Below are 14,955 nucleotides of genomic sequence, written 5' to 3' on the forward strand. Positions count from 1 at the left end.
GGATCAGGTCTGTAGGGGGATCAGGTCTGTAGGGGGATCAGGTCTGTAGGGGGATCAGGTCTGAAGGGGATCAGGTCTGTAGGGGATCAGGTCTGTAGGGGGATCAGGTCTGTAGGGGGATCAGGTCTGTAGGGGGATCAGGTCTGTAGGGGGATCAGGTCTGTAGGGGATCACGTCTGAAGGGGATCAGGTCTATAGGGGGATCAGGTCTGTAGGGGGATCAGGTCTATAGGGGGATCAGGTCTGTAGGGGATCAGGTCTGAAGGGGATCAGGTCTGTAGGGGATCAGGTCTGTAGGGGATCACGTCTGTAGGGGGATCAGGTCTGTAGGGGATCACATCTGTAGGGGGATCACATCTGTAGGGGGATCACGTCTGTAGGGGGATCAGGTCTGTAGGGGATCAGGTCTGTAGGGGATCACGTCTGTAGGGGGATCAGGTCTGTAGGGGATCAGGTCTGTAGGGGGATCAGGTCTGAGGGGGATCACGTCTGTAGGGGATCACGTCTGTAGGGGGATCAGGTCTGAGGGGGATCACGTCTGAAGGGGATCAGGTCTGTAGGGGGATCAGGTCTGTAGGGGATCAGGTCTGTAGGGGGATCAGGTCTGTAGGAGATCACGTCTGTAGGGGGATCAGGTCTGTAGGAGATCACGTCTGTAGGGGGATCAGGTCTGTAGGGGATCAGGTCTGTAGGGGATCAGGTCTGTAGGGGGATCAGGTCTGTAGGGGATCAGGTCTGTAGGGGATCACGTCGGAATGGGAATCACGTCTGCATGTGATATTTCCTCACATCACTGTCTGGGTTTTGAATTCTATAACTGACAAGACACCTTTCCAATATCAGATAACTCCTACTTTGAAACACTTTATAAATGCAGGCCCTGGTGTCTCTTGGAATTGTTCTGTTGGTAGTGTTCTGTAATAGTAGTGTATGGACCAGAACCTGTTAGTAGTGTTCTGTAATAGTAGTGAATGGACCAGAACCTGTTAGTAGTGTTCTGTAATAGTAGTGTATGGACCAGAACCTGTTAGTAGTGTATGGATCAGAACCTGTTAGTAGTGTTCTGTAATAGTAGTGAATGGACCAGAACCTGTTAGTAGTGTTCTGTAATAGTAGTGTATGGACCAGAACCTGTTAGTAGTGTTCTGTAATAGTAGTGTATGGACCAGAACCTGTTAGTAGTGTTCTGTAATAGTAGTGTATGGACCAGAACCTGTTAGTAGTGTTCTGTAATAGTCGTGAATGGATCAGAACCTGTTAGTAGTGTTCTGTAATAGTAGTGTATGGACCAGAACCTGTTAGTAGTGTTCTGTAATAGTAGTGTATGGACCAGAACCTGTTAGTAGTGTTCTGTAATAGTAGTGTATGGACCAGAACCTGTTAGTAGTGTTCTGTAATAGTAGTGGATCAGAACCTGTTAGTAGTGTTCTGTAATAGTAGTGTATGGACCAGAACCTGTTAGTAGTGTATGGACCAGAACCTGTTAGTAGTGTTCTGTAATAGTAGTGTATGGACCAGAACCTGTTAGTAGTGTTCTGTAATAGTAGTGGATCAGAACCTGTTAGTAGTGTTCTGTAATAGTAGTGTATGGACCAGAACCTGTTAGTAGTGTATGGACCAGAACCTGTTAGTAGTGTTCTGTAATAGTAGTGTATGGATCAGAACCTGTTAGTAGTGTTCTGTAATAGTAGTGTATGGACCAGAACCTGTTAGTAGTGTATGGACCAGAACCTGTTAGTAGTGTTCTGTAATAGTAGTGTATGGATCAGAACCTGTTAGTAGTGTATGGACCAGAACCTGTTAGTAGTGTTCTGTAATAGTAGTGTATGGATCAGAACCTGTTAGTAGTGTTCTGTAATAGTAGTGTATGGACCAGAACCTGTTAGTAGTGTTCTGTAATAGTAGTGTATGGACCAGAACCTGTTAGTAGTGTTCTGTAATAGTAGTGTATGGACCAGAACCTGTTAGTAGTGTTCTGTAATAGTCGTGAATGGATCAGAACCTGTTAGTAGTGTTCTGTAATAGTAGTGTATGGATCAGAACCTGTTAGTAGTGTTCTGTAATAGTAGTGTATGGATCAGAACCTGTTAGTAGTGTTCTGTAATAGTAGTGTATGGACCAGAACCTGTTAGTAGTGTTCTGTAATAGTAGTGGATCAGAACCTGTTAGTAGTGTTCTGTAATAGTAGTGTATGGACCAGAACCTGTTAGTAGTGTATGGACCAGAACCTGTTAGTAGTGTTCTGTAATAGTAGTGGATCAGAACCTGTTAGTAGTGTTCTGTAATAGTAGTGTATGGACCAGAACCTGTTAGTAGTGTATGGACCAGAACCTGTTAGTAGTGTTCTGTAATAGTAGTGTATGGATCAGAACCTGTTAGTAGTGTTCTGTAATAGTAGTGTATGGACCAGAACCTGTTAGTAGTGTTCTGTAATAGTAGTGTATGGACCAGAACCTGTTAGTAGTGTTCTGTAATAGTAGTGTATGGACCAGAACCTGTTAGTAGTGTATGGACCAGAACCTGTTAGTAGTGTTCTGTAATAGTAGTGTATGGACCAGAACCTGTTAGTAGTGTTCTGTAATAGTAGTGTATGGACCAGAACCTGTTAGTAGTGTTCTGTAATAGTAGTGTATGGACCAGAACCTGTTAGTAGTGTTCTGTAATAGTAGTGGATCAGAACCTGTTAGTAGTGTTCTGTAATAGTAGTGTATGGACCAGAACCTGTTAGTAGTGTATGGACCAGAACCTGTTAGTAGTGTTCTGTAATAGTAGTGGATCAGAACCTGTTAGTAGTGTTCTGTAATAGTAGTGTATGGACCAGAACCTGTTAGTAGTGTTCTGTAATAGTAGTGTATGGACCAGAACCTGTTAGTAGTGTTCTGTAATAGTAGTGTATGGACCAGAACCTGTTAGTAGTGTTCTGTAATAGTAGTGAATGGACCAGAACCTGTTAGTAGTGTTCTGTAATAGTAGTGTATGGACCAGAACCTGTTAGTAGTGTTCTGTTAGTAGTGTATGGACCAGAACCTGTTAGTAGTGTATGGACCAGAACCTGTTAGTAGTGTTCTGTAATAGTAGTGGACCAGAACCTGTTAGTAGTGTTCTGTAATAGTAGTGTATGGACCAGAACCTGTTAGTAGTGTATGGACCAGAACCTGTTAGTAGTGTTCTGTAATAGTAGTGTATGGACCAGAACCTGTTAGTAGTGTTCTGTAATAGTAGTGTATGGATCAGAACCTGTTAGTAGTGTATGGACCAGAACCTGTTAGTAGTGTTCTGTAATAGTAGTGTATGGACCAGAACCTGTTAGTAGTGTTCTGTAATAGTAGTGTATGGACCAGAACCTGTTAGTAGTGTTCTGTAATAGCAGTGTATGGATCAGAACCTGTTAGTAGTGTTCTGTAATAGTAGTGTATGGACCAGAACCTGTTAGTAGTGTTCTGTAATAGTCGTGAATGGACCAGAACCTGTTAGTAGTGTTCTGTAATAGTAGTGTATGGATCAGAACCTGTTAGTAGTGTTCTGTAATAGTAGTGTATGGACCAGAACCTGTTAGTAGTGTTCTGTAATAGTCGTGAATGGATCAGAACCTGTTAGTAGTGTTCTGTAATAGTAGTGTATGGACCAGAACCTGTTAGTAGTGTTCTGTAATAGTAGTGGATCAGAACCTGTTAGTAGTGTTCTGTAATAGTCGTGAATGGATCAGAACCTGTTAGTAGTGTTCTGTAATAGTAGTGTATGGACCAGCACCTGTTAGTAGTGTTCTGTAATAGTAGTGTATGGACCAGAACCTGTTAGTAGTGTATGGACCAGAACCTGTTAGTAGTGTATGGATCAGAACCTGTTAGTAGTGTTCTGTAATAGTCGTGAATGGATCAGAACCTGTTAGTAGTGTTCTGTAATAGTAGTGTATGGACCAGAACCTGTTAGTAGTGTTCTGTAATAGTAGTGGATCAGAACCTGTTAGTAGTGTTCTGTAATAGTAGTGTATGGACCAGAACCTGTTAGTAGTGTTCTGTAATAGTAGTGTATGGACCAGAACCTGTTAGTAGTGTTCTGTAATAGTAGTGTATGGATCAGAACCTGTTAGTAGTGTATGGACCAGAACCTGTTAGTAGTGTTCTGTAATAGTAGTGTATGGATCAGAACCTGTTAGTAGTGTATGGACCAGAACCTGTTAGTAGTGTTCTGTAATAGTAGTGGATCAGAACCTGTTAGTAGTGTATGGACCAGAACCTGTTAGTAGTGTTCTGTAATAGTAGTGGATCAGAACCTGTTAGTAGTGTTCTGTAATAGTAGTGTATGGATCAGAACCTGTTAGTAGTGTATGGACCAGAACCTGTTAGTAGTGTTCTGTAATAGTAGTGGATCAGAACCTGTTAGTAGTGTTCTGTTAGTAGTGTATGGATCAGAACCTGTTAGTAGTGTTCTGTAATAGTAGTGTATGGACCAGAACCTGTTAGTAGTGTTCTGTAATAGTAGTGGATCAGAACCTGTTAGTAGTGTTCTGTAATAGTAGTGTATGGACCAGAACCTGTTAGTAGTGTATGGACCAGAACCTGTTAGTAGTGTTCTGTAATAGTAGTGGATCAGAACCTGTTAGTAGTGTTCTGTAATAGTAGTGTATGGACCAGAACCTGTTAGTAGTGTTCTGTAATAGTAGTGTATGGACCAGAACCTGTTAGTAGTGTTCTGTAATAGTAGTGAATGGACCAGAACCTGTTAGTAGTGTTCTGTAATAGTAGTGTATGGACCAGAACCTGTTAGTAGTGTTCTGTTAGTAGTGTATGGACCAGAACCTGTTAGTAGTGTATGGACCAGAACCTGTTAGTAGTGTTCTGTAATAGTAGTGGACCAGAACCTGTTAGTAGTGTTCTGTAATAGTAGTGTATGGACCAGAACCTGTTAGTAGTGTATGGACCAGAACCTGTTAGTAGTGTTCTGTAATAGTAGTGTATGGATCAGAACCTGTTAGTAGTGTTCTGTAATAGTAGTGTATGGACCAGAACCTGTTAGTAGTGTTCTGTAATAGTAGTGTATGGACCAGAACCTGTTAGTAGTGTTCTGTAATAGTCGTGAATGGATCAGAACCTGTTAGTAGTGTTCTGTAATAGTAGTGGATCAGAACCTGTTAGTAGTGTTCTGTAATAGTAGTGTATGGACCAGAACCTGTTAGTAGTGTATGGACCAGAACCTGTTAGTAGTGTTCTGTAATAGTAGTGTAGTTTGTTGTTGTTCTGAAGACGCACAACTCGCTGCTTTGACTACACACACACACACACACACACACACACACACACACACACACACACACACACACACACACACACACACACACACACACACACACACACACACACACACACACACACACACACACACACACACCTTTGACCCCGCTGTCTGCTTTGACTAGCAAATATATGCAAGTGTTGGTCACTCTCACAGCAACATCAAGGGATTATAAGGACACAGAAAATAAATAATTATTTTGAATTATTCCAACTGCATAGCTACAGTACATTGATAAAACAGAGGTGTGTGTCTGGTCAGTCATTCTAGGAGTTTGGCAGAAGGGTGAAAGAAGGATTCACAGTTTCCACACGTACAGACACAGACCCCCTTGAGCCTTTTTTACAGTAGAAAACACAGAGTCTCTTGAGGTATAAAATAAACTCACTCTCACCGTCTCCAGAGTAGCCAGCATGTCGACACACACTATCTGAAAATCATAAAACACATTCTTTAAATACCAGGAGAGAGACACAGCACAGACATCATGTCACACGTGAGACTTGCGTTGTTCCGTAACTGAAAGTGGAACATCGTTTAATTTGAGAACTACGTAACTCAAGCTGCTCAACATGATACACAAATAAAACCTTTGTCAGAAATACTCAAAAAAGACTCATTACAAAAATATAATATGGTTTAGTTTGACATTCAAATTACAACATAACATTACAATCACTACACATTGTAGCAGGTTGACAGCAGGTTGACAGCAGGTTAACAGCAGGTTGACAGCAGGAGGACAGCAGGTTAACAGCAGGAGGACAGCAGGTTAACAGCAGGAGGACAGCAGGTTGACAGCAGGTTAACAGCAGGTTAACAGCAGGTTGACAGCAGGAGGACAGCAGGTTAACAGCAGGAGAACAGCAGGAGGACAGCAGGTTAACAGCAGGTTGACAGCAGGTTGACAGCAGGTTGACAGCAGGTTAACAGCAGGTTGACAGCAGGAGGACAGCAGGAGGACAGCAGGTTAACAGCAGGTTAACAGCAGGAGGACAGCAGGTTAACAGCAGGTTAACAGCAGGTTGACAGCAGGAGGACAGCAGGTTGACAGCAGGAGGACAGCAGGAGGACAGCAGGTTAACAGCAGGAGGACAGCAGGAGGACAGCAGGTTAACAGCAGGAGGACAGCAGGTTGACAGCAGGTTAACAGCAGGTTAACAGCAGGTTGACAGCAGGTTGACAGCAGGTTAACAGCAGGAGAACAGCAGGAGGACAGCAGGAGGACAGCAGGTTGACAGCAGGTTAACAGCAGGTTGACAGCAGGTTAACAGCAGGTTAACAGCAGGTTAACAGCAGGTTAACAGCAGGTTAACAGCAGGTTAACAGCAGGTTGACAGCAGGTTAACAGCAGGAGGACAGCAGGTTAACAGCAGGAGGACAGCAGGTTAACAGCAGGTTGACAGCAGGTTAACAGCAGGAGGACAGCAGGTTAACAGCAGGAGGACAGCAGGTTAACAGCAGGAGGACAGCAGGTTAACAGCAGGAGGACAGCAGGTTAACAGCAGGTTGACAGCAGGAGGACAGCAGGTTAACAGCAGGTTAACAGCAGGTTGACAGCAGGTGGACAGCAGGAGGACAGCAGGAGGACAGCAGGAGGACAGCAGGTTAACAGCAGGTTAACAGCAGGTGGACAGCAGGTTAACAGCAGGTTAACAGCAGGAGGACAGCAGGTTAACAGCAGGTTAACAGCAGGTTGACAGCAGGTTAACAGCAGGAGGACAGCAGGAGGACAGCAGGAGGACAGCAGGTTAACAGCAGGTTAACAGCAGGTGGACAGCAGGTTAACAGCAGGTTAACAGCAGGAGGACAGCAGGTTAACAGCAGGTTAACAGCAGGTTGACAGCAGGTTAACAGCAGGAGGACAGCAGGTTAACAGCAGGAGGACAGCAGGAGGACAGCAGGAGGACAGCAGGTTAACAGCAGGAGGACAGCAGGAGGACAGCAGGTTGACAGCAGGTTAACAGCAGGTTAACAGCAGGTTGACAGCAGGTTAACAGCAGGAGGACAGCAGGTTGACAGCAGGAGGACAGCAGGAGGACAGCAGGTTGACAGCAGGTTAACAGCAGGTTAACAGCAGGTTGACAGCAGGTTAACAGCAGGAGGACAGCAGGTTAACAGCAGGAGGACAGCAGGAGGACAGCAGGAGGACAGCAGGTTAACAGCAGGTTGACAGCAGGTTGACAGCAGGAGGACAGCAGGTTAACAGCAGGAGGACAGCAGGTTAACAGCAGGTTAACAGCAGGTTGACAGCAGGTTAACAGCAGGAGGACAGCAGGTTAACAGCAGGTTAACAGCAGGAGGACAGCAGGAGGACAGCAGGAGGACAGCAGGAGGACAGCAGGAGGACAGCAGGTTAACAGCAGGTTAACAGCAGGAGGACAGCAGGTTAACAGCAGGTTAACAGCAGGAGGACAGCAGGAGGACAGCAGGAGGACAGCAGGTTAACAGCAGGTTAACAGCAGGTTAACAGCAGGAGGACAGCAGGTTGACAGCAGGTTGACAGCAGGAGGACAGCAGGTTAACAGCAGGTTAACAGCAGGAGGACAGCAGGAGGACAGCAGGAGGACAGCAGGTTAACAGCAGGTTAACAGCAGGTTAACAGCAGGTTGACAGCAGGTTGACAGCAGGAGGACAGCAGGTTAACAGCAGGTTAACAGCAGGAGGACAGCAGGTTAACAGCAGGAGGACAGCAGGAGGACAGCAGGAGGACAGCAGGAGGACAGCAGGTTAACAGCAGGTTAACAGCAGGTTAACAGCAGGAGGACAGCAGGTTAACAGCAGGAGGACAGCAGGTTAACAGCAGGTTAACAGCAGGTTGACAGCAGGAGGACAGCAGGAGGACAGCAGGTTGACAGCAGGTTGACAGCAGGAGGACAGCAGGTTAACAGCAGGAGGACAGCAGGTTGACAGCAGGTTAACAGCAGGTTAACAGCAGGTTGACAGCAGGTTAACAGCAGGTTAACAGCAGGTTAACAGCAGGTTAACAGCAGGTTGACAGCAGGTTAACAGCAGGTTGACAGCAGGTTAACAGCAGGTTGACAGCAGGTTAACAGCAGGTTGACAGCAGGAGGACAGCAGGAGGACAGCAGGTTAACAGCAGGTTAACAGCAGGAGGACAGCAGGTTAACAGCAGGTTAACAGCAGGTTAACAGCAGGAGGACAGCAGGTTAACAGCAGGTTAACAGCAGGTTAACAGCAGGTTGACAGCAGGAGGACAGCAGGAGGACAGCAGGTTAACAGCAGGTTAACAGCAGGAGGACAGCAGGTTAACAGCAGGTTAACAGCAGGTTAACAGCAGGAGGACAGCAGGTTAACAGCAGGTTAACAGCAGGTTAACAGCAGGTTAACAGCAGGAGGACAGCAGGTTAACAGCAGGTTGACAGCAGGAGGACAGCAGGTTGACAGCAGGTTAACAGCAGGAGGACAGCAGGTTAACAGCAGGTTAACAGCAGGTTAACAGCAGGTTGACAGCAGGTTGACAGCAGGTTAACAGCAGGTTGACAGCAGGAGGACAGCAGGAGGACAGCAGGTTAACAGCAGGTTAACAGCAGGAGGACAGCAGGTTAACAGCAGGTTAACAGCAGGTTGACAGCAGGAGGACAGCAGGAGGACAGCAGGTTAACAGCAGGTTGACAGCAGGTTGACAGCAGGTTGACAGCAGGAGGACAGCAGGTTGACAGCAGGAGGACAGCAGGTTGACAGCAGGTTAACAGCAGGAGGACAGCAGGTTAACAGCAGGTTAACAGCAGGTTAACAGCAGGTTGACAGCAGGTTAACAGCAGGAGGACAGCAGGTTAACAGCAGGTTAACAGCAGGTTGACAGCAGGTTAACAGCAGGAGGACAGCAGGTTAACAGCAGGTTGACAGCAGGTTGACAGCAGGTTAACAGCAGGTTAACAGTGCAAAGGTGCGTAAATTGAAAGCCAGGGAAAAGTAAAACTATCAATGAGAGATGGAGGGACATCTCTACCTGTTTGAGTCCTTTAAGTTGTTTGTTTGACAGATTGATACAGTAATATCCTTCAGAGAGAGAGAGGTGTGATGGAGGAAGAGAGACAGAACGAGCAGGTGAAAGCTCCTCCAGTCCCTTATATACTCTCTCTCTCTCTCTCTCTCTCTCTCTCTCTCTCTCTCTCTCTCTCTCTCTCTCTCTCTCTCTCTCTCTCTCTCTCTCTCTCTCTCTCTCTCTCTCTCTCTCTCTCTCTCTCTCTCTCTCTCTCTCTCTCTCTCTCTCTCTCTCTCTCTCTCTCTCTCTCTCTCTCTCTCTCTCTCTCTCTCTCTCTCTCTCTCTCAGACTCTTCAGTAGTCACTCTGTCATTATGTAAAACTTCGAACCATCAGTTTAGGTGGGTGTAATGAAGAGGCGGAGCCTATTCTCTCACCATGAGTTTCAGTATCATCATTCCTCTGTATTAAAGGTGGACAGGTGAGGTCCAAGTCGGACACCTGTTTAAATAATGAGCACACCTGCAAACAATATTCATATCTAATGTGTTGCGCTACAAATTTAACAAATGCAGAAAGTCAATGCAATGAATGTGCACACACACACACACACACACACACACACACACACACACACACACACACACACACACACACACACACACACACACACACACACACACACACACACACACACACACACACACACACACACACACACACACACACACACACACACACACACAGATACGTGCGAGGAGGCTGATTTCAGATCCGGGTTTGAGGGCCGCTGAGTTAGCAGTTCCCACATCCTTTTCCTATAACCTCTCTGTTATATTGGTCTGTCGTCTGACTGGCCACTCTGTTCTGAAAAACACACACACACACGCGCACGCACGCACGCACGCACGCACGCACGCACGCACGCACGCACGCACGCACGCACGCACGCACGCACACACACACACACACACACACACACACACACACACACACACACACACACACACACACACACACACACACACACACACACACACAGTAGGAAACCACCCCAAAACAACAACCTCAATCCGTCACAGAATGATAAAAATAACAATAACAATAACAATAACAATAACAGCAGAATAGCAGAATTGACACAATGTCCAACATCCTCACTGGAATGGGGAACAAAACAGAGGCTTCTCTCTTCTCATGATCAAATTAGGGAACATCAGGGCGGAGGAAGCTGTAGTTACATTATTTGGCTCGAGGTGCATATATACTAATGTGTTATTGATTGACAGCTGCATATAAACAATATTAATCAGAATATAACGCATAGGGTAATGAGGACGGTGGGACATCACGTGTCCACCGTGGCCTTGACCCAAGTCCTGTGTTATGACAGTGTTATAACCTCCTATTCATCACAAAAGCATGGCTGCTACGTCATGTCATGGTGTGTGTTCGATAGCAGGATGGACAACACAGATCATTATAAATCACGGTTTATCAGTGTGCTGTCAACCCCGGAACAGAGCTGTAGGCTTATATGGCCTCTGATTGGACGGGTAGGACAGAATTAACCCATCAAACACTGTCACTTCCTGTCCTCTCTCTCATACAATAATTGTTCTTGCCTTTTGATCCAAGTACTTTGTGCGATATAAGAAACTGACAACATACAATCTTGATTTATACTGTATGTATCAGGACATGACTACCCAGCTCCATACAGGTGTGTTATCAGGACATGACTACCCAGCTCCATACAGGTGTGTTATCAGGACATGACTACCCAGCTCCATACAGGTGTGTTATCAGGACATGACTACCCAGCTCCATACAGGTGTGTTATCAGGACATGACTACCCAGCTCCATACAGGTGAGTTATCAGGACATGACTACCCAGCTCCATACAGGTGTGTTATCAGGACATGACTACCCAGCTCCATACAGGTGAGTTATCAGGACATGACTACCCAGCTCCATACAGGTGTGTTATCAGGACATGAATACCCAGCTCCATACAGGTGTGTTATCAGGACATGACTACCCAGCTCCATACAGGTGAGTTATCAGGACATGACTACCCAGCTCCATACAGGTGAGTTATCAGGACATGACTACCCAGCTCCATACAGGTGTGTTATCAGGACATGACTACCCAGCTCCATACAGGTGTGTTATCAGGACATGACTACCCAGCTCCATACAGGTGAGTTATCAGGACATGACTACCCAGCTCCATACAGGTGTGTTATCAGGACATGACTACCCAGCTCCATACAGGTGAGTTATCAGGACATGACTACCCAGCTCCATACAGGTGTGTTATCAGGACATGACTACCCAGCTCCATACAGGTGTGTTATCAGGACATGACTACCCAGCTCTATACAGGTGAGTTATCAGGACATGACTACCCAGCTCCATACAGGTGTGTTATCAGGACATGACTACCCAGCTCTATTCAGGTGTGTTATCAGGACATGACTACCCAGCTCTATACAGGTGTGTTATCAGGACATGACTACCCAGCTCCATACAGGTGTGTTATCAGGACATGACTACCCAGCCCCATACAGGTGTGTTATCAGGACATGACTACCCAGCTCCATACAGGTGTGTTATCAGGACATGACTACCCAGCTCCATACAGGTGTGTTATCAGGACATGACTACCCAGCTCCATACAGGTGAGTTATCAGGACATGACTACCCAGCTCCATACAGGTGTGTTATCAGGACATGACTACCCAGCTCCATACAGGTGTGTTATCAGGACATGACTACCCAGCCCCATACAGGTGTGTTATCAGGACATGACTACCCAGCTCTATTCAGGTGTGTTATCAGGACATGACTACCCAGCTCCATACAGGTGTGTTATCAGGACATGACTACCCAGCTCCATACAGGTGTGTTATCAGGACATGACTACCCAGCTCTATACAGGTGTGTTATCAGGACATGACTACCCAGCTCCATACAGGTGAGTTATCAGGACATGACTACCCAGCTCCATACAGGTGTGTTATCAGGACATGACTACCCAGCTCCATACAGGTGTGTTATCAGGACATGACTACCCAGCTCCATACAGGTGAGTTATCAGGACATGACTACCCAGCTCCATACAGGTGTGTTATCAGGACATGACTACCCAGCTCTATACAGGTGTGTTATCAGGACATGACTACCCAGCTCCATACAGGTGTGTTATCAGGACATGACTACCCAGCTCCATACAGGTGAGTTATCAGGACATGACTACCCAGCTCTATTCAGGTGTGTTATCAGGACATGACTACCCAGCTCCATACAGGTGTGTTATCAGGACATGACTACCCAGCTCCATACAGGTGTGTTATCAGGACATGACTACCCAGCTCCATACAGGTGTGTTATCAGGACATGACTACCCAGCTCCATACAGGTGTGTTATCAGGACATGACTACCCAGCTCTATACAGGTGAGTTATCAGGACATGACTACCCAGCTCCATACAGGTGTGTTATCAGGACATGACTACCCAGCTCCATACAGGTGTGTTATCAGGACATGACTACCCAGCTCTATACAGGTGTGTTATCAGGACATGACTACCCAGCTCTATACAGGTGTGTTATCAGGACATGACTACCCAGCTCTATACAGGTGTGTTATCAGGACATGACTACCCAGCTCTATACAGGTGTGTTATCAGGACATGACTACCCAGCTCTATTCAGGTGTGTTATCAGGACATGACTACCCAGCTCTATACAGGTGTGTTATCAGGACATGACTACCCAGCTCTATTCAGGTGTGTTATCAGGACATGACTACCCAGCTCTATACAGGTGTGTTATCAGGACATGACTACCCAGCTCCATACAGGTGTGTTATCAGGACATGACTACCCAGCTCCATACAGGTGTGTTATCAGGACATGACTACCCAGCTCCATACAGGTGTGTTATCAGGACATGACTACCCAGCTCTATTCAGGTGTGTTATCAGGACATGACTACCCAGCTCCATACAGGTGAGTTATCAGGACATGACTACCCAGCTCCATACAGGTGTGTTATCAGGACATGACTACCCAGCTCCATACAGGTGTGTTATCAGGACATGACTACCCAGCTCTATTCAGGTGTGTTATCAGGACATGACTACCCAGCTCCATACAGGTGAGTTATCAGGACATGACTACCCAGCTCCATACAGGTGTGTTATCAGGACATGACTACCCAGCTCTATTCAGGTGTGTTATCAGGACATGACTACCCAGCTCCATACAGGTGTGTTATCAGGTCATGACTACCCAGCTCCATACAGGTGTGTTATCAGGACATGACTACCCAGCTCTATACAGGTGTGTTATCAGGACATGACTACCCAGTTCCATACAGGTGTGTTATCAGGACATGACTACCCAGCTCTATACAGGTGAGTTATCAGGACATGACTACCCAGCTCCATACAGGTGAGTTATCAGGACATGACTACCCAGCTCTATACAGGTGTGTTATCAGGACATGACTACCCAGCTCCATACAGGTGTGTTATCAGGACATGACTACCCAGCTCTATACAGGTGAGTTATCAGGACATGACTACCCAGCTCCATACAGGTGTGTTATCAGGACATGACTACCCAGCTCTATACAGGTGTGTTATCAGGACATGACTACCCAGCTCCATACAGGTGTGTTATCAGGACATGACTACCCAGCTCCATACAGGTGTGTTATCATTCTTAGGCCTGCAGCTCACTTTCCCACGTTGTGTTTGGAATACGCCGGTCAGAGGTGTTCAAGGCTTTACGTGACGAGGCTCTGAGGTGTTCAAGGCTTTACGAGACGAGGCTCTGAGGTGTTCAAGGCTTTACAAGATGAGGCTCTGAGGTGTTCAAGGCTTTACGAGACGAGGCTCTGAGGTGTTCATGGCTTTACGTGACGAGGCTCTGAGGTGTTCATGGCTTTACGAGACGAGGCTCTGAGGTGTTCAAGGCTTTACGTGACGAGGCTCTGAGGTGTTCAAGGCTTTACGTGACGAGGCTCTGAGGTGTTCATGGCTTTACGAGTCGAGGCTCTGAGGTGTTCATGGCTTTACGTGACGATGCTCTGAGGTGTTCAAGGCTTTACGAGACGAGGCTCTGAGGTGTTCATGGCTTTACGAGACGAGGCTCTGAGGTGTTCATGGCTTTACGTGACGAGGCTCTGAGGTGTTCAAGGCTTTACGTGACGAGGCTCTGAGGTGTTCAAGGCTTTACGTGACGAGGCTCTGAGGTGTTCATGGCTTTACGTGACGAGGCTCTGAGGTGTTCAAGGCTTTACGTGACGAGGCTCTGAGGTGTTCAAGGCTTTACAAGACGAGGCTCTGAGGTGTTCATGGCTTTACAAGACGAAGCTCTGAGGTGTTCTTGGCTTTACAAGACGAGGCTCTGAGGTGTTCAAGGCTTTACAAGACGAGGCTCTGAGGTGTTCAAGGCTTTACGAGACGAGGCTCTGAGGTGTTCAAGGCTTTACGAGACGAGGCTCTGAGGTGTTCATGGCTTTACGTGACGAGGCTCTGAGGTGTTCAAGGCTTTACGTGACGAGGCTCGGAGGTGTTCAAGGCTTTACGTGACGAGGCTCTGAGGTGTTCAAGGCTTTACAAGACGAGGCACTGAGGTGTTCATGGCTTTACGTGACGAGGCTCTGAGGTGTTCAAGGCTTTACGAGACGAGGCTCTGAGG

This window comes from Salvelinus fontinalis, chromosome 31 (genome assembly GCF_029448725.1).
Source record: "Salvelinus fontinalis isolate EN_2023a chromosome 31, ASM2944872v1, whole genome shotgun sequence".
NCBI lineage: Eukaryota > Metazoa > Chordata > Actinopteri > Salmoniformes > Salmonidae > Salvelinus > Salvelinus fontinalis.